This window comes from Rhinolophus hipposideros (assembly GCF_964194185.1).
Source record: "Rhinolophus hipposideros genome assembly, chromosome: 20".
Taxonomy (NCBI): Eukaryota; Metazoa; Chordata; class Mammalia; order Chiroptera; family Rhinolophidae; genus Rhinolophus; species Rhinolophus hipposideros.
This window is the reverse complement of record NC_138066.1, coordinates 12652163-12672834: the sequence shown is the minus strand read 5'-3', so window position 1 is coordinate 12672834 and position 20672 is coordinate 12652163.

Genomic DNA, 20672 nt, shown 5'->3' with positions numbered 1-20672 from the left:
CCACCTAACCTAGCTATGGGTCTCCAGCCCCAACTCTCACCTTTACCCTTCCTCTCCCCTATTCCCTCTGCCCGTTTGCCCGAATATCTCCAGTTTGTGCTCAGAGCTCAGTCTAAACATCACTTCCTCGGGCCTTCATTGACAGCCCTCTGCTATCTCTGTTGCCAGGGCACCATGAAACTTCCTTTGTCCTGTCACTCGCCACTCTTATTTTATCACTAGACCATGAGGTCCATAAGTGCAGAGAGGGGGCCTGGTTCTCCAGGGCCCCTGCTGGGCCTCCAGGGCCTACCATGTGCCTGACACATAGTAGGTTCTCTGTGAGCAGTTTTTGAATGGATGGCCAGTATAGCCAAGTCACCAGTGCCAGGTGAACACAGGAAGAACTGGCTGAATGAACCAGTTCTGGGCCCCATGGACCTGGCCCAAGTTTCTGAAGGTTAAGTGCCTACTTTTAGAATTAATCAGGTGTCATTGCATTTCTTTCCCAGGGGACATTCTTATTCACGATTGCTTCAATTTCAATCGCCAGACAGGCTTGAGCAGCAGTGGGAGGAGACTCCGGCTTGAGTTATGCTCCAGTAGGCATTTGTTTGTTCAGTAGATGTTGATAAATGAAGTCAAAGGTAACGAGCTGTAAGTTAGCTTCTCCAGGCTTGAGTGGAGCCACCATTGGTTAAAAGGTTCCGTTTCCAGTCCTCCGAGTGCAGTGTCACTGCCTGGGAGGAAAGGTAGTAGTTAGTGTCACGGGGAGACCACTGGTCTCCTTGTCTTCAGTCATTATCATGAGATTGGAAAAAAAAAAGAAAAGCAAAATTCAGTGAGAACTGAGAAGTGCTGAGACCCCAGCCAGAGACCGTGCGGGGACCTGCACTCACTGGGAAAACAGCTCTACTGGCTCTGGGACCCACAGAATGATCAAGAGGGCAACCCTTTCCAGTGACTAGAACTCTGAAGCAGAGTAATAATCCGATCCTGTCCTAGATAGTTAAGCAAACGGGATTAATCACACCCACACGCAGAGTTCTGCCTGCTAAGAAAAGTGAAGCCTTCCGGAGCCACTCAGAATTTGTCCACTGTGAGCCACCTGGGGACAGAGATGGGGCTTTGGTCACGTCTGTTCCCACTGCCATCCCAGGCTTTAGACAAAGTGTGCACACAGTAGGAGCACAGCAGTTTCTGCTGACCTGACCATTGCTGGGTCATCTGCCTATGTGTCGGCACTGCTCCACCATCCATAGTCACGATTGCATTGCATGTTGGCAAATTTGGGGCACACCGTTTGCCAGGCCCCTTTATCACTTTAATAAGGGCTTTGACATAACCAGAGCAGGATTCTTTGTGTAACTAACTACAAATCAGCGCGGTAAGTAGCTCTGCTGAAGGCTTATGGTCTGCAGGGAGTTAACTGATTTACAGTGATCTTGCCTCCCACTGCTGGGTTTCCCTGCCCTCCCCACAGAGGGTTGGGCTCTAGGGCATACCAAGGCTACCCCTGATAGGGGCTCATTCTGAAGAGAAAAAACCCCCACAGTTCTGCCCAGCTGTGTGCCCCCTGCCCCCTTACTGCAGTTTTCCTCTGAGCCAAGGGATTTCATTCCAAAGGAGACCTGTTTGTTTCTTTCTGTTACTCTATCCAGCAGGCTTACACTGACCTGAGGAGGGTGACTAAGGGAAAATGGAGCGTTTTCAGCCAGGGGCCACCACAGTTGCTGTATCAAGTATCTTTTGGGACAGTGGAGTTCATAACAGGTGTATTTTTATTCAGGAAAAATAATGCACTTAATTTAGAGGGATGGCCTTCCCTTCCAAGAACATTCTCTTTCTCTCTCCCTTACCCCCATCCCACCCTGCCAGTATAACCTACAGTGATGGCAGCCACCAGGCTTAGCGTGGAGAGACCATTAAACCATACACCAGGATTTTCCACTCTCTTTTAGTGAATATGTGAACTCACCGAGCCATAGTTTTCTCCTCAAATGGCATCAGCCCTGCCCTCCTACAGGGTCCTTCTACTTTGAAGGACTTGGGAGGGATTTAGTGAGAGGATCTGAGACTTGGAAACCTGCAGGGGTCATGGCTACGACAGCATGTGAATGGTGCCCCTGCAGGTGTCAGCAAACTTTTGGGCCAGAGATGTGAAGGAGAAGGCAGAGTAGAAAGGGGACAGGGTTGGGTATTTTCTAAAACTGCCCTCTCCGTATGGATTCGGTATTCTTTTTCTATACATTAAAAAACAAACAAACCAATTTTACTGAAACACAGTTTACGTCCTTTTAAAACTAGCTCTTTTATCAAAGTAGTACATATAAAACACTGAATGGTACTGGAAGACATACCGAAAACACTAGCCCCTTCCCGCTCTCACACACTCACTCCGTCTTGCCCCATAGAGGGAACAATCCTTACAGCGTCTCCTATGTGTTTCCCTTTCCTTTATCCTCACCTTTCTAATTGACATTGCTTCTTCTTTCTTGATTTTCCCTGTTTATATCCGTTGATTTCCCACAATGGGGAATGAGACCTTGGGCCTCCCACACGGTGACCCCATCACTTCCTTCCCCTCAATTCCCCACAATGTGGTCACACCACAATTTTGGGTTGAAGTAATGGTCAGTGTTTATTATGATTAGGCAAAACAGAGTTCAACTCAAAATGTTCCCGCAAATGAATTTTTATCTTCTTCCCAAAACTTTCTGTCGTGGTTTTAAATCATGTTCTCAAATTCTTTGAATCTCCTTTTGTCTAGAAGGGGAATCTGATCCCCTTTCTACTTGAACTTGGTGAACTCAATTCTAAGGAATAGATTGAAGCTGTGTTGCGTCTGATACTGGGTCGTAAAAGGTGATAGGGCTTCCCTCTCTGTCTTGGGACACACCTGTGTTGAGCCCTGGGCCGCCATGTAAGTCTGGCTATTCTGAAGCCACCACGCTGGAGAGATCATGTGAAGAGGAGAGAAAGAGAGAGAGAGAGAGACAGACAGAGAGAGAAAGAGAGAGAGAGAGAGAGAACTGAAGAGAGAGACAGGTGCCCAAGGAGCCCTAGGTGGTCTATCCCCCAGCTAATCGAATCTTCTAGTAACTCTCATCTCAGACACCAAGTGAGACATGTCGAGCTGATCCCAGTCAGCTGCCAGAACCATGAGAGCTAACAATAATCAAATGATGTTGTTTTACCCTACTCAGTTTGGGTTGGTTCAGCAACAGATAACGGGAAGATTGTTCACAGTGTGGTCTCCCAATCTCATTTGACTGCAACTTCCTCCTTCCAGTTGCTCAGACCAGAAATCTTGGAGCTATTTTTGATTCTTCTCTTTCTTTCAAACCCCACATCCAATATGTCAAGAAATATTTTGGTTCTGCCCTCAAAGTCTAACCAGAATCCAATCACTTCTCACCACCTCTAATGCTAGCACCCCGCTCCAAGTCACCAGCTTTCTCTTAGGCCATCATCACTGTCTTTCACCTGGACCACTGCAGTGGCCTTCTACGGGGTCAGACAATTAAGTTCGCAAACTCATCCTAGAAGAAGTGCTACATACCTCATTGCTGAATATCACTACAGTCACCTTCGAAGTACTCCCCTTGGGAAGCTATGCACCGATGCCAGCACCTAGTCCACCCTTCAAAGCAATTTTGGAACTCTTTCTGGAATGGCCATTAGAGCTGTCATCGTATTACCCTTGATGTCCCGAAAGTCATCCAAATGTCTTCCTTTCAATATTTCCTTTATCTTCAGGTAAAGAAAGAAATAAGGTGAGTAGGGAGGGTGTTCCAATACAGTTATTTGTTTACTGGCTAAAATCTCTTTCACAGACAGTGCCGTGTGAGCTGGTGCATTGTTTTGATGCAAAAGCCATGAATTGTTGGCTTCAGGTCGTTTTCGTCTAAGTTTTTCATGCAGCCTTTTCAGCACTTCCAAATAGTACACGTGGTGAACTGTTTGTCCAGTTGGTACAAATTCATAATGAATAATCCCTCTGATATAAAAAAATGGTTAGCAACATCGTTGCAACCAACAAGTTTGCAACTTAATGGTCAGACCTGGTAATTGCAATAGCATCTTGCTTCTACCTTCCCCCTCTCTATGGTTTATTCTCAACACATCAGGTAGAATTATCCTGCTAACATGTGAGTGAGATCACGTCACTCCTTAGCACAAAGCCCTCCTGCAGCTCCCATAAGACTCAGCGTGAAAGCCAGAGTCTCCACAATGGTCCACCGGCACTTCACATCCCAGCCCCTATTCTCTCTCTGACATCATCCCCTAGTCTTCTCCCCTCCCCACTTCTGTTCTAGCCCCACTCTCCTTTCTAGTCCTTGAACATATTAGGCTCACTTCTACCTCAGGCCCTTTGCCTGAGTTTATTTCCTGGAACTAATAATTACTTTTTGTAATTATTATTACAAAAACAAAATTTTTCTTCAGTTATTTCCTGCATTAATAATTGCTTTTTTTGTTTTTTATTTGCTTAGTATTCTATATACCAATTGCTAATTCTCCCTCCTCCCCCTAAGTGCTTCAATGTTCTGGATACTGCTATTTTCTCCATCCTCAAACATGTCATGTTTCTTTTATTCCCTGGTGCCTCCCATCGGGAGCCTGCCATCCTCCTGCTTTCCTCTGGACTGGTTGCTCTCTCTCAGCTGTCATCCTAGCATTTCCTTTCACTGCCTTCCTGTATGAATTCCCATGACTCCTAGTTCCACACCTTCTTTCTCAGTTTACTTCCTCATTTGGTTGGTGTACATTCTGTAGTAGCTATTTAAGAGAAGAGATACATGTGAGGTTAACTCTGAGCCCTTGCCTGTTGGAAATGTTTTATTCCACTTTCGTAGTTCATTGATTATCTTGTCACAAATATTCCAGGCCGAAAATCATTCCCACACATCAATTTGAAGGCATTGCTCCATCAGTTTTGAACTTCTGTGTGGCTATTTAGAAGTCTAATGCTGCTCTGATCTTTCGTATTTTTTTTTTCCTCTGGAAGCTTTGAAAATCTTTTCTTTACGCAGGGTATCCTGAGATCTGTGATGATACATTTTGGTGTGAGCCTTTGTCCAGTGTGTCAGACACTGAGGGGGGCCTTTTGATCTGGAGACTCATGTCCTTCCGTTCTGGAAAATGGTATTGTTTTCGCTAGACTTTCCTTCCTTCCATTTCTCCTTTTCCCTGTGTTCTTTTCATAGCATTCCTGTTAGTTGGAAATTGGACTTCCTGGACTGGTCCTCATTCTCATCTTTCCTCAATTATTATTATTTTTAAATCTCTCTGTCTTTCCATTCTACTTTATCTTCCAAACTTTCTTATACGTATTTTATTCTTACTCTCCTTTTAACATATTTGCAAAATCTCATTCTTCTTTTTTTATTAATCCCTTTAAAAATAACATCCAACTCTTGTTTAATGGGCATAATAGCTCCCTGCATCATCTCTGTTGCCTTTAGATTCTGCTTTCCTGTTTGGGTCTCTGTCATTCAAGTTGGAGGCTTTCCTTTAATATTTGATGATCCTGGGCTGCCATTCTTGTCTAATCCTGATTCACGAAAAAGATAAATGGAAGCTGTGAGGGAGGGAGTGGGGCTTGTCAATGGGAAGGACTTCCTATAAGGTGATTAAGGCAGCAAACTGGCTTTTTAATTGTCGCGGGACTCCAAAAGGTTAGACGTTAGGAGCGTTCTTTGGAGTCATTCAGTTATCCAGAGACAACTCAAATCTGCTGGCAGCGGGGGAGGGAGGGCCGTGATATGTGAGTGGAGAGAATGGGGTGGCCTGCCTGCTATGCCTGCTCACTCTCATAAAGAAGGGGGACCAACTACCCCTACACACACACCCGACTTTAATGCCATGCCTCATACCCACCTTCTGTAGATCTTGAGCCTCTAAGTCCTTAGAACTTAAGAGTTCTACAAGGCCAATCCCCATCTGCTTGTTGGGTCTCCCTGTCTGCAGGTAGTGATTCCCAGTTCCAAATGTTTCTGGATGTATATATCCACTCTCTCTCTACATGTATAGTCCTTACCTGCCATTTGAGTGGGGTTTTGGAAGAGGGAAGTAAGCAATCTGCCATGCTCCCTCAGAAGGGGGTTACATTTTAAGAATGGAATTGGCTGTACGGCTCAAAGATAAGGGAAGGTGGTTAAAATGCCCAATTTTTATGCAGGATGTACATTCTCACTCACAAGCCACCGATGCTTTACATGAGGGCCAGCGTATCAAATTCCCAGATGGTGGACATGGTATTCACCCCACAGAGTAGTTAGGAAAAGTCTGTGAGCTAAGACAAGTAAAATGCTCAGCACACTGCCTGGAGTTTGAGTGCTCAAGTGGTAGCAATTATAATTATAATTTTGGAATGTACTTGACTAAGGGATCTGGGGATTTAGGTGAACTTCTAACTACCCTATTATGTGCCCTGAAGCAAGAAGCAGTCTTCTCGGAGCTTCTCCTGGGCAGCCCACTAGTCCATGGGTCTCGCGACTCTGTATTTTGAGGAGGCTGGGGAAATCCCTCTGGTCTTGGCTGCTCTGGCACTGTGCATAATTGGCACATATGGGACATCCCAGCTCAGCCTGGAATGTTCTTGTTTCTTGATATGAACCTGTCTCTTTGCAAACATAGTCATTTCATGTCTTTCCCCTTAACCCTCTTCTACCCATTCCTGCCCATACACAACTTTTTCAACATTGAAGTCACTCTTTGTTTGTAACAAAGAGACCTAGATACTGGTTCTCCAACTTAGGGTCTAGACTCGATCTGCCTGGGTTTGAATCCCAACTCTGCCATTGATTAGCCATGTCCCCTGGGCAAGCATGAAATCCTTTATGGGCCTCAGTTTCCTCATCTGTCTGATGAAGATAATAATAATAGTACCTAATTCAGAGGGCTGCTGTGGGGAGTAAAGAGATCATATACTGTGAAGCACCCAACCTGACACTCAGAATTCAAAAAAAGCCAGCTCTAACTGTTAGTTTCTTTTCCAGTTGAAACCCTCACACAAACTTTTCGCTCCGGGCACAACTGCAGATGAGGACTCTCAGGGGTACGAAGCTTTTCAAATGGCTGAGGCAGAGGAAATGTGATCGCCTTGATTTTGTTTGTAGCCTCTACTAGACCACATAGCAACAGAACAACATAGCAACTAACTGAAAGCCATTCTGTCTTGTTCAACTCAGTCAACCTGCATTAAAAAAAAAAAAAGTCATTCCCACTTAAAACAACAAAAACAAAATTGCCCGAGTAGTTGTGTTATAAACCACTATGGTAAGAGTGGTATTTGATTTTTGTTTCTGCTCAAAGCAGTTCTCATCACAAATTTATAAACAAATCACAAACTCCCTCGGTTCTTGCTAGTCTGTTATTTTATAAACTAGTTACTAGATTATTACCAGAGTGCCCTCTAGTGGAACATGGTTTCCTTCAGTGTGGGGTCTGGGCTTAGCTTGGGTCCTTTTAAATAGCAGGACCCCATGTGTTCATGGTATTAGGTTCATGGTATCAGGTTCATTTGAAGATATGGAATATTTCACAAAACTCTTTTAAAAATTACTTATTGTTTCATTTCAATCTTTTGAACGATGAAGGTTGTTTTTCACCATTTAAGAGTCTACCTTCCTGCAGAGCTGTGGGCACGTCAGTCCTGCTTCTAGAGCTCCTCCGGGGTCAAAGGCCTGCTTTCAAATTAGTCCACTGCAATTCTGGTACAGTGGGGAGGACAGCCTCACCAGGGCCCAGGCTAATTGTACTGCTCAGGGGTTGCAGCTAGAGCTCAAAGAAACTGCCTGAACTCATCCTTTTGTGCCAGCCCCTGTTCAGCTTCTCCCCAGCTGGATGTACTGATGGTTCTAAAGGGGATTAGCATATTCCACCCCAAAATATGCCACTTTGACATAAGGATTCTTTTGAGCTGAAGGTAACTGAGAAACAGCAGGTATAGGAAAAGCTCTCTGCCCTCCCCTCATCTGCCTGAAAGCAGGGCACACATTTTTCTTTGAGGAAGGTACCCTTCTGTACCAGGAAGAGGAGACTGACTCTTATCACTAGAGATTGGGGGCGGGGTGGTCACACCAATATGAGTCTGCATAAACAGACCTTACTAAAATAACTCTCATCTTCCATTAGTTTCCCCATGTGCTTCTTAGTCACTTTTCCACAATTTATAACCCCTCTAAGCCCAAATCCCCTTTCCTTTGTCTCTTCACTTCCCCACGATTTATTGCCCTTTATTAAAGTGATATATAAGCCCCTAAGTCTAGCTGCTTCTTTGAGTTTTCACTTCTTTCTTGTGAAGCTCCTGTGCATTTAAAAAAGTAACATCAAGAAAATTGTATGCCATTTCTCCTGCTAATCTGTTTTTGTCAGTTTAATTTGCAGGTCCCCATGTCCTGAACATAAAAGGATAGAGAACACATTTTCCCTCTTCTTCAATCCCGGTTATAATCGTGACAGGATGAGGAGCCTTTGCTCCACCCTGCAGGGGAGTAGCTTGCCCCTGGTTCCACTCTTGAATGTTACTACCTCATCCAATTCAGCAGCCTCAGCTGCTGTGCCTGACAAATGGCCAAAGACAAAAAGCCAACCACACAGAGAGTCCGGTGCACACTTCGCTCTGCCTCATCTTGACTTTCAAGAGGCTTTATGTGCTCTATGAAATGTTAATACTCCAGGGTGAAATCCAAGCTGGTTTATCCTCAGAGCTACCAGGGCCAGTAGTGATGGTGAGCAAGGAGGTACTACATTTCTTCTGCTAAAATACAAGGGGTCTATTCAACCAACTCACCGTTGCAGTACAAAAAGCTATTCTTGTGTCAGATCAACAAAGGGAACTGGTCCAAGTGCAAAGACAATTTGAGATTTATGTTCTGTTTCCTGTGGAAAAGTGAAACCCAGGGGAAGACCACTAGCAGGACAGAGCAGGCACCCCTGAAGGTGCAGTGTTTCTTAAACTGAACTTTGGATTCAGCAGGTTTGTGATGGGGCCTGGGAACCCATACTTTAACAAGCACCCCTTGGGGGTTCCAATGCAGATTATTGGAGGGCCGCCCGCATTCTGAGAAACACCCGATGGCGTCTGCCAAGATTCAATAGCAGACACCATTAAAACTGTCAGGAGCACAAGGCCATGACAATATAGTAAAAGGAGAATAAGTATATTTATATTTTCCAGGGTTTGGCCCAATCAGCCTTTGCTTGGCCCAGATAGGTATTTATAAACTGTAAACATATGTTTAGCATCTAAAACTATATTTTAAACTAGATCATTAGGAGTTGTTATTTATGCAATTAGCAAGTTCTCAATTAATATTTGACACAGCTAATGATTACTAATTAACACATAATTTTGAGTTTTCACTTCTTTTTTGTAAAGCTCCTGTGCATGTAAAAAATTAGCATAAGTACTATGCAATACTAATTATATCTCCCACAACTCATGGATCAGGTGGTTGTTCCAACTTCCGCAGAAGCCCGACTTATACCGATAGCCGTGATTGTCTCCTTTTCTTGGAAACTGGATCTTCAGATTTTGTTGATGTGTTTGATCATTTCATCACAAAAAACAAAGACAACTGCTATATCTGGGCATATTCTGCCATAGTGTGAAATGGTTCTTTATATAAAATCTGTTCAATATAAAGTTTATATGAGAAAAAAATACCCTTCAAGAAAAAAAAAAGCCCTGGCACTTCACTTTTCTTGGAAGTTTCTGTTATGTTTATTAGGGAATACAATCCAGTTTAATCACATTTATAAATATTTTTTGGCATTCATTCATTAAAAAAAACAAAGGTTACTGAATGGTTATTTTGTTTCAGTTGTTCTCAGTATTGGCCTAACTTCATCTTTAAGGCAATGTTCAGTGAATATAATATACTAATTGTATATTATGCACTTTCTGACAACTACTGTAAGATGGAATAGTTACCATTAAAATAAATTATTTTCTTGGGCATCATTTTAGCAGAAGTTCTGCTTCTTTTTCCCTCTTGCAGCAGAAATGTGTTTTCCCTAATTCAGTGAGTGGCCAGGAGAGAATTGCTTTCTCTTTCCTACTGGACTCAAGGGCAGACATTATTCTAGCAACCACAGGGCAGGTGACAAAAGTGATCTCGTGTCCTAGTTGTTGCCACTGAAAGCTCAGGAGTTCCCCTGAGATCAGACCCTGCAAGTTCTACATCTTACACAGTGAGGCAATGGGGAGAGAATGAAAATATTTTCAGTTAAAAATATGCAAAAAGCAGTGTTTTGATGTATTCTTACTCAAATCACTTAGCAGAATATATGTTGTTTTTATTTACATTAGATGCATGATACAGTTCGAATGAAACATTCATTTTTTTTAGTAAAGATGAATTCAAAATTGCTTAAAAAGTGAATAAAAGGATTTTAAGAGTGCATAACAATCTTTTTTTCTGTGAAAATCACTGTGTCTAATTCTTTATTCTCTAGATAAACAGGGAATCCGTCTGAGAATTAAACAGAAGTAGAAAAGCTTTTTGTCATTAAGGGAAAACATATCACGGGGATAAGAACTGGTTATAAAGGAAAATTGCTCATAATGAATGAAAAATAGGAAATATCATCAGAGAAACAGAAATTATTGAAAAATAACCAAGTGGTTGAATTCCAGAATTAAAAAAATATACAGTTTAGAAATATAAAATCACTGAATGGGCTTACAGTAGAATGGAAATGACAAAAAAAAAAGTCAATGAACTAGACGATAGAATAGAAATTATACAATTTGAAGAACACAGAAAAAAATATTGGAAAAAAATAAGGCATATGTTTGGAAAAAGTGAATACCCCATGGGAGAGGAACAAGTGCTGGAGGAGTGGGAGTGGGAGGTTTACTTCTCTTTGCACACCCTTTTATTCTATCTATGCTTTTAATCATTAGCATGTATTACCTATTTAAATAGAAAATAAGTACATACTATATTTATATGCCTCAGCCCTGCCCTGGTGACTGACTGAGTAGGTCTGAGAAATTTTTTAAAAAGGTTTTCAGTTGGTGTTCATACGAACTGCTCCTTAGGAACTACTGTCCTATGGTACATGCTGTTTTGTATCACTTATTTGATACTAGTATATACTGCCTTGTAAATGAACGTTCCTCTAACATTCTCAAGACACCAAGCACCTAAAAGCAAAAGGAATAAAATATTTACTGAGCATCTGTCACGTGACAGCACTTTGCAGCTATTATTTCATGTATCCATATACTAGTACCCTAGGAAGCAGTCTTGGAGATGAGGGGCTGCTTATCACTGAGTCAAACTGCCAAAGCAACTGTCAGGACTCTGTTGTGATCTAGGAGTCCATACTTCCGGTGGTAGGACAGCTGGAAGCAGGACTCCCGCCCAGGATGTTCTTGGCTGGGTGAAGCAACTTACAGGGGAGCCCCCAGAGATAGATGAGGAGCACTCACCAGATCACCCACATAGCCCACTTTTCCTGGTAGAGAATGTGGTGAAGGACATAATGTGGCCATAATATGGCCCGTGCTACAGACTTCAGAAGGTAAATGTGGGCTAGATGTCTTCCCAGATTCAGAGAAGGTCTCAGTCAAGCCTCTGATATTATGCATTGACAAGGTCACTTTGGACTAGCTTGAAAATGACCAGCCTGTCTCTTGTGAGCACATGAGTGAGTGCAGTGCTCAGAAAATGGGTGCAGTGGTTAGATTACAGACTCTAGAGTCAGGTCCTTAAAATCCTACTTCCAAAATACAAAGAACTCATACAACTCAACAACAACAACAAGAAATTCAATTAAAAAATGGGCAGAGGACCTAAACCGACACTTCTCCCAAGAAGACATACAAACGGCCAACAGATATGTAAAAAAATGCTCAACTTCACTAGCTATTAGGAAAAAGCAAATCAAAAACAATGAAATACCATCTCACACCTGTCAGAATGGCTGTTATCAACAAGACAAGTAATAAAAAGTGTTGGAGAGGTTGTGGAGAAACAGGAACCTTCATACATTGCTGGTGGGAATGTAAACTGGTACAGCCACTATGGAAAACAGTATGGAGGTTCCTCCAAAAATTAAAAATAGAATTACCATACAACCCAGCAATCCCTCTTCTGGGTATCCACCCCCAAAATCTGAAAACATTTATCCATAAAGATATATTTGTATACACAATGGAATACTACTCGGTCATAAGAAAAGATGAAATACTGCCATTTGCAACAACATGGATGGATCTTGAGATTATCATACTAAGTAAAATAAGTCAGAAAAAGTCGAGAACCATATGACTTCACTCATATGTGGGATATAAAACTGAAAGAGACAAACAAACAAACAAAACTCATAGACACAGACCAGTTTAGTGGTTACCAGAGGGTAGGGTGGAGGGGGTGTGGTAGAAGAGGGTAAAGGGGGTCAAATATATGGTGATGGAAGGAAAATTGACTCTGGGCATGAACACACAATGCAATATATAGATGATGTATTATAGAATTGTACACTTGAAACCTATATAATTTTACTAACCAATGTTACCCCAATACAGTTAATAAAAATTGAAAAAAGATAAAAAGAAATCCCATTTTGTGCTCAAGATGACTCAACAAATTAGAGATGGAGCTGAGATTCCACTTACTTTACTGTATCAGTTTCAGTATCTAATACTCCTCTTTATTTAAGAAATTTAGCTGCATAATAATTAGAAAATCCTGTAGATAAGTAGTAACAAATGATATTATTTTCCAGACTTGCAAATTCAGTGTATTTTCCAGTCAAAAGCTGATTCTAAAGCTTATAAGAATTAGTGTGAAATTTTGGTTTCAAAGTAGACATACACTATCTCTCATTCCTTGTCATAATTATAAATGTCAGACAAATAATATCCTAAATTCAATGATCACTGAAGCTAGTACTGGCTCACTTTTGATTGTACACCTCACTATTGCATTGTGACAAGAGATTGCATCCCAACAGGTGGCCTGAGCCTTGCCTTGCATTGATGAGAGGTGTCATATATGTCTTCGCTATGACAATTTTATATGAATAGACACACACACAGGCCTGGATTTAAAAAAAGCTCTACTGAATAAACCCTTCCTAACCAAAGACACTTTTAGATGTAGTTGAAAAATATAAAAATATGACAATGCGGTTTTAGTCTGAGGTCTACAAAATGTTGGTTGGCTCCAATGAGCTAAATGGGCATATAACATTTTTAATATATGAGACATTCGACTGTATATATTTTTATTACTGCTTTAAAAATAACGAGTTTAAAATAAATTCAAACATTTGTGAAACCACTGAGACATCTCTGCAGAACCCTGGAATTCTGGGGTTACACAATGCCCTCTTTCTCATTTTACAAAGGAGGAAATGAGGTCCCAGAGTGGGGAAGTGACTTGCTCGAGGGGTCAGTGGCAGAACGCGCTTAGCCCCGCCTCTACGCTGCTGCCCCAGGGCTCCTGCCACGTGCTCCGAGGCAGATCATTTCGGGCTCTGCAAAGGGCCACAGTTAAGTCAATTGTGCTGCTGCAACCAAAAGCTCTCGTTCTGGGTTTTTTGATGCAAAAAAGTCATCCTATAAAATCTACTCCGTTAAAATAATTACCTTTTTGCTGTGGGAGTATTACATACAATTTTTGACTAGAGGTAAACTGAAACAAATGAAGAGGAGATAGGATACCACGGAAGGCTAGAAATACTGTGTCAAAACCCAAACTCTGCATACGGAATAAAACAAAGCAGAAAGACGAGTTTATGTTTACAAGGCTTTTGACAGGCAATCTGGGAAACTCAAGGCTATAGGGGCAATGAGTTCCAAGTTGTTCACACGCTAAAGGGTTTTTATAGGACAAATACGAAGTTATGTGGCTTTTGCCGTCGATTGTTTGCCTAGCGGTCTTCTTTCTTATTTGGATCAGGGTATTTGAGTCAGGGGAACAAGGACATCCAGAGATGAATAGACCTGGCTTTCGGGGATTGGTTGGTGTCCTCTGCTAATAAAAGCTGTAAGTTCCTGTACAGTGAGGTTGTTTCCTTTATGCACCTGCAATGCCTGTCTCCATTTTGTCCCTTACATAAGTGATTCCATTTTTGTTTGGTTCTACAAATATCATATGAAGAGGAGTTGAAGGAACTTCAATATTTAGCCTGGAGAAGAGAATTCTTAGAGGAGAAAGGGCAGTTGTTTTAAAATATCTCAAGGTTGCCCCACAGATGGTCCAAGATGTGAACTAGTGCCATGGATAGAAATTACAGGAAGTCTTTCCAGCACAGCAGCCCAAAAGACTTCCTGAAGAGGTGATGAGCTCCCCATCACTAGCTGTGTTCAAACACTGCACAACCATTTGGCAGGAATACTAGAGAGGGCATTTCAACATTAGATTGGACCAGTTTCTTACAATTCCAAGAATCAGATTCTCCAAAAAGGCATCTCAAAAATTCAAAAGGAAGTGTATGTTTAAAAACTACCAAAATTGCTTTCCAAAGTTCTTTCATGCAAAATGAAATAAAGATGAGTAGAAACTCTAGTACCACATACAACAAGTGCTTAAAAGTTTTAAGGAATGGAACTATAAGATGTACCTAAGCGGTCAGAAATGTACATCAAAAGAAAAGGAGTTGTAAGACGAAAGAACAATGCAATACCATCTTTTACTGATTTTTCATCACTACCTCAAGAAGAAGAACAACAACAATAACAACAAATTACACTCGAATTGTGGGCTTTCTAAGATCTTGAAGTGTTTTAGCTTTTTGATAATTGGAATTCATGAGTATATAATAATCTTTTAAAAACCTTCATAATTAAATTGATTCTTGATAGGAGAACAAAATCAAAGTTAAAAAGAGAATTTGTTTGAGGTGGCCAGATGGCTCAGTTGGTTAGAGCATCAGTTCTTAACAACAGGGTTCTTGTTTCGATTCCCACATGGGCCAGTGAGCTGCGCCCTCCACAACTAGAATGAAGAACAATGACTTGACTTGGAACTGATGGGCCCTGGAAAGACTCACTGTTCCCCTATTAAAAAAAAAAAAATTAAAAATTAAAAAAAGAATTAAATAAAAAGATTTTTTTTCCCATAGCCTTTTCTACATTGAATAAAATGGTACTTAACAAAAAGTAAACAGTGATTGGGTAACAACTCAGAAAGAGCTAGCACATTGATTTGTTTTACTGAGTAGCTTGTTTCCTAATATTAACACAAATTTAGGCAATAGAACTTTGTCAGGCATCTTCCTGCTACTTAGGAGAACCGGGTTCGTAAATCCGTGCTGCTCACTTTCATTAAGGGAGAGAGCTCAACTGATTAGAACACATTTATCAGCACACGGAATTGTAGTGAGACTAGGCACTGTGGGCATAAGGTTTAGTCCTAGCCCTCAAAGAATTCACACTTTAGTGAAGACAAGGTGCCAGGTCCTGGTTTCATGAAGTCCAGTTAGCTTCATGGCCAGCCATCTTACAGACGCATGCTATGAATAGTAAGGAGAACTGGTGGAGTTCACAACGCATAGTAGACACTGAGAAAATACTACTGGACTTGTGGATTTGCTGTGACCACATGAAAGAAAGATGGCTGAGAGCATTTCTTAGTGCTTATTGGCAGTGGAAATATGCTATTTCAAAAGAGAAACATATGCTTTGCACTCTATTTTCTAAGGACCTCTTACAAGCACACAGCTCTTACATGGTAAGTTAGTGGAAGTTTAAAATTCCAATGAAAAGCTCTTAAGTTATCATGTTTCTTAACTGCTATTTTTTTTTTTTTTTTTGAGTAGAGCTACTCAGCAGAGACAAGGAAATTCCTGGTACAGACCCAGGACACCGGGTTCTTGAGTAGTTAGCTTCACACAATGGCCTATGATATTGAGACTTGACATAAAGAATGTAGAGAATAAATGTTGATGGTTTCTTATCAACGAACTCACTGTTATACAGTGAAACCTAAGACAGAAAACAATTCACATCTTACTAATACCCTTATATGGAGGAAGATTTTTTTTCCTTATCCAGGTGCAGTTGGGTAGGGAAGCTGACACAGATCCCAATACCACTTGGCAATGCTACCGAAACAGAGGTCGTCATGGTTGCACTGTATGAGTTAAACAATAAATTAATGATATCTGATGTTTTGGTAGCATTTTTGCGCCCACAAAATACTCTCCTATCTCTGTTGTAAGCTGGGTGGGACAGGTATTAATATGGGTAAGAAAATGAAGGCTGTAAGTGGTAAGATCCAGGCTGTAAGTGGTAAGATCCAGGCTGCAAGGCAGGTTTCAGGCCTCTTGCTAAGTGCATTTCCATTATACCGGTTGCCTCCATTAGCTTCCTTCAGAATTCTTTCACTTTCAAAACAACAGTTTACCTCTGCCCCACCTCTTTCCACACCTGCTCTTTTCTTGGCTGCCCTATGTGTGCCACCCATTTACTTAAGTATTTTATTATAAAGAGCTTTTATATCTTTAAAAAGAGATAATATGCGTATATTGTACACCCCTCAAATAGTAGAAAGTATTCCATGAAATCTTTCCCCTCCAGATCCCCAGCCATGTAGATTCCTTCGCAGAGGCAAGCAGGGTTACCAGTTTTTTATGTATCTTTCTAGAGAAATTCTGTGTATACAATTACATTTTACTTTTTTCCATCATATAATGATAGAATACTATATATACTCTTCTGAACCTTACTTTTTTCATTTAATGTATCTTGATGGTTATTCTGTATCAAAATGCAAGAAAGAGTCCTAATTATATATTTTTACAGCTGAAAAGTATCTCATTCTAGGGCCTGGGGCCGCCCAGTGGCTCAGGTGGTTGGAGCGAGGTGCTCGTAAAGCCGAGATCTCCGGGTTGATTCCCACATGTGCCAGTGAGCTGCGCCCTCTACAGCTAAGATTGTGAACAACAGCTCTCCCTGGAGCTGGGCTGCCAAGTGCTGCCGCAGGCTGCTCTGAGCTGCTGTGGCTGTGAGCTGCTGTGAGGGGCTGTGAGCTGCTGTGAACAGCCAACCGATGATCAGTGACCAGACTGTCTCAGCTGTGGGAAGGGCAAGGCTCAAAATACCAGCATGGGCCAGGGAGCTGTGTCCTACACAACTAGACTGAGAAACAACGCTTAACTGTAGTGGGGGAGATGGAAGAAGGGGGAAAAAGTATCTTTTTCTATGACTGTTTCATCAGTCTTCTCTTAGTGGACAGTTAGGTTTAAAAATTTGTTTTTCTATTACAAACAATTTTACTTTGAATAACCTTTTACAAACATTCTGCATTATTCTGCACAGGTGCAGATGTATCTGTTGGATACATAACTAGATGTGAAATTGAATTGCCATGTCAAATAGTAAGTATATGCATTTGTAACTTTGATAGATATAACAGTTATTAGTAATAATATAATAATAAACTACTTAGGGAGCTCTCTCTTACTGTAAAGGTTTTGTGAAGGTTACTTTTAGGTTAATACAGATAAATAAGACTTCAACTCTTCTATCCAAGAAAATATAAGATGTAAAAATAACTAATTTACAAAGTGTTGTTTGAGTCAGAGTAAAACAGAGCTATGTTATAAATTCCATACAAAGGAAGGGGCTGTGTCTTCTTGTCATTTTTCCATCCCCAGTGACAAGCACAGGTCACAGTACTTAGTAGATGTTCAATAAATATTTGGACAAATTAATGAATTTTTCCAGAGCGTGGTCAACAAGTCTGTTGAATGAACCAACAAATGATTCAGAGTGAGTGAATTTAGCTGGGGTGATCAGTGATGCTTTCATGAAAGGGGTGGTGACACTTGGCACCATCTCTTATGTTTCATATATTACTGTGAAAAAAATCACATCAAATTTTAAGTTTCTTCAGTTACAACTTTCTTCTTGTACAGCTTTTTAATTTTCTCAGAATTTCTATTTGTCTTTCTTTTTATTGATCAGAAGAGATATAATTTCAACTCACCAGGAGTATGTGATTATACTTCTGGGGTATGAATCATGTAGTTTCTGTAATTCTTAAAGATATTCTTCAAGAACTCTTTTGACTTTCAGTTATAATTTGAATTGATTGTGTTCCAGTTGTACAGCTATTATACTGAGGTTTCTTTTCATCATACAGCTGGGTTGGTTCCACTGTTTCTTATAGTCAGTGTCTCCTCTTTCTGGATTTTTCACTTTTGCCCTAGTAATATTTTCCCCAAAAGAGTATATGCTCAACTTTTAGAGTACTAGCATGTCCAAAAATATCTTTCCTGTGGTCTCATACATACATGACATAATTTTACTAGTTATAGAATTCCAGATTTGAAATCATTTTCTCTAGAATTTTAAAGACCTTATTCTAGCAACCTGTGTTATAGATGAAAAGATGACACGTACTCATTCCTTTCCTCCTTATTCTTTGAATTAAGAAATTTCACCAGACTTGATATACATATTGTTATTTCAAGTGGGTGTTTCAACTAAAGACTTGAGTCTTCAGTTCTAGAACATTTTCTCTCCATCTTTGTTTGCCATTCTTATATTTTCTACTTTCTGGAAGTTCCACTTAACAAATATTAAATCGCCTGGATTGATCCTCTTTTATTTTTTTCTCTGGTATTTTCCATCTCCCAGTGGACACACAGTGACTTGGGGTGTTTGCCTGAAGGTCTCCTCCCCATACTTGCACTCAGAGTTGCCTAATCAGGCCTCCCAGACAGGAGGAATAGGCCGATTATGGAAAAAGACCTATACCAACTGTGGGGACAGAGCCAGGAGTGCAGTTTCCAGGCTCTCGGCCTCACATGGAAAGGTGCTGGCTCAGGTAGTAAATGCCATCAATTGTGATTGGATGGCCATCAGCTGTGGCTAGTTGGCCGTCAGCTGTAACCAGTGAGCCATTGGCCACTAATATAACTGCCGTGGCTACACTAGCAGCAAATGGGGGCTAGCAAGAAGATGGTGGCTGAGCTAGCAAGCAGCAGAGTGAGGGTTGCGGATCGTGTGGCTCCTGTTTCCTGTGTCCCCAACCCAGCCGCCAGCAAGACTATGGTGGTATGACTCCCCTATCCATGGCTCCGTGGGTGTTCTTTTTTGGCCTCACCATGTCCTGCGTTCTTATGTGGGGAGCAGGACCAGAGACCCCGCCTGACTCCCTGCATGACACCAACTCTGGAGGAAAATCATTGTACCTATTTAAAATCAGCTTGGTTTCCTGATTAAAATCCTTCAATTCCAGGGAGAAAGTGTCAAGAGGCGAGGCCAGATAATAAACTTTGTGCTAGAGACTTAAGGGGCTCACCATATCTGGTTCTCCTTTCCTTCCTGGGTCCACAGGAGGAATCCATTTCCTAGCTCCCTGGTGGACAAAAGGCACCAATTTTGAGGAGTAAATGCATCTTTGAACCTTTCTAAATACGTTTACTTAGTGAGTTGAGATTCCTAGTCTGATAAACACCAAAACTAAAAAGCAAGTACATAGCCTTAAACTAAGAAATCAAGCCAAATATCTATAGGTTCCTTTTTTTTATTGAGGAGTTTGCTTTCAAATGTGATTTTTTAAAACAATACGTTAGATTTATCATGACTTTTATCTCATTGTTTTTAATCAATATTAAATTTTATGATATTGTTTTGTTTCATTTTATTTTTATGGTTACTCTCCACCATGCTAGTTTTCCATGTATGGTAATGATGTCAAATATTTAAAAATAATTATGCTTACTTGTAAAAATGAGAGTACTTGAAGAAAAACACCAAAATAATTTTACACGTGGTACACGTATATGTCAAAAATTAAGAAATTGGTACAAGAATGACTGAAGTTTTGGAAATATAGCTTTATTCAACCAACAAAAATCTCAAAATCACTTTAAACACTTCAATGCACCTTGCTTGAGTATTTCTACTTTGAATATAAGCTTTGGTTGTACTAAGGAGCAAATTATAAGGTCTGTGATGGTTACCAGCTTTACATTCCATGCACTTAACATTCCATTGCAACTTACTGATAAAGTTGTTCCACACTTCCTCTATTGAGCATGCCTGGGCTGGAGTGCGCATGCGCGCGTGCAAAATAAGGTTTTTGTTTTTTTTCCTGATCAAATACTTCTAATTACACTTAAACTCCAGAATAAATAGATGGGAGTTTTTTTTTTTTTTTTTTTAAAGTATATCAAGAGATTCAACACCATCCAAGTTTAGAGCTTTCAGAGGGCAGAACACCAATTGAGAGATGGTTTAACTCAACTATAACCTGAGTTCTTCCTTGGAGGATCTCAAGGTTTTTCCACCCCCCCCCACCCCCGCCACCCTGTGGGGGGAGGGGAGGATTAAATTTGCATACCTACGCAAAATACAATGGTGATCTATGATTATAACTCATATAGCTAATTTCATGTACTTTTGCCAATTCTATCATGTTTCCAACAGTTCCAAAAAATTTCCCCTTCTGTAAATTAGGGGGCGATCCCAGGGTCTGGCCTCCAAGACGAGGAAACCGCAGAGGTCATTCAGGGCTGGCTTGCACCATCAGGTCTCCACCCCTTCTCCCAAGTGGGTGAGGACTCACCCCGCAGCGGGCATCTCCCCTGAGGGCTGCTCGCTGTGCTCGCCCACCTGCCCGCGCACGCCTGAGCCGGACCACCTTTTTTAGGTGTCGGCGCTAAAGCAGTGCTGGTGGGGGGGGCGCAGGCCCGTTCCCGCCCGCTCGCCTTCC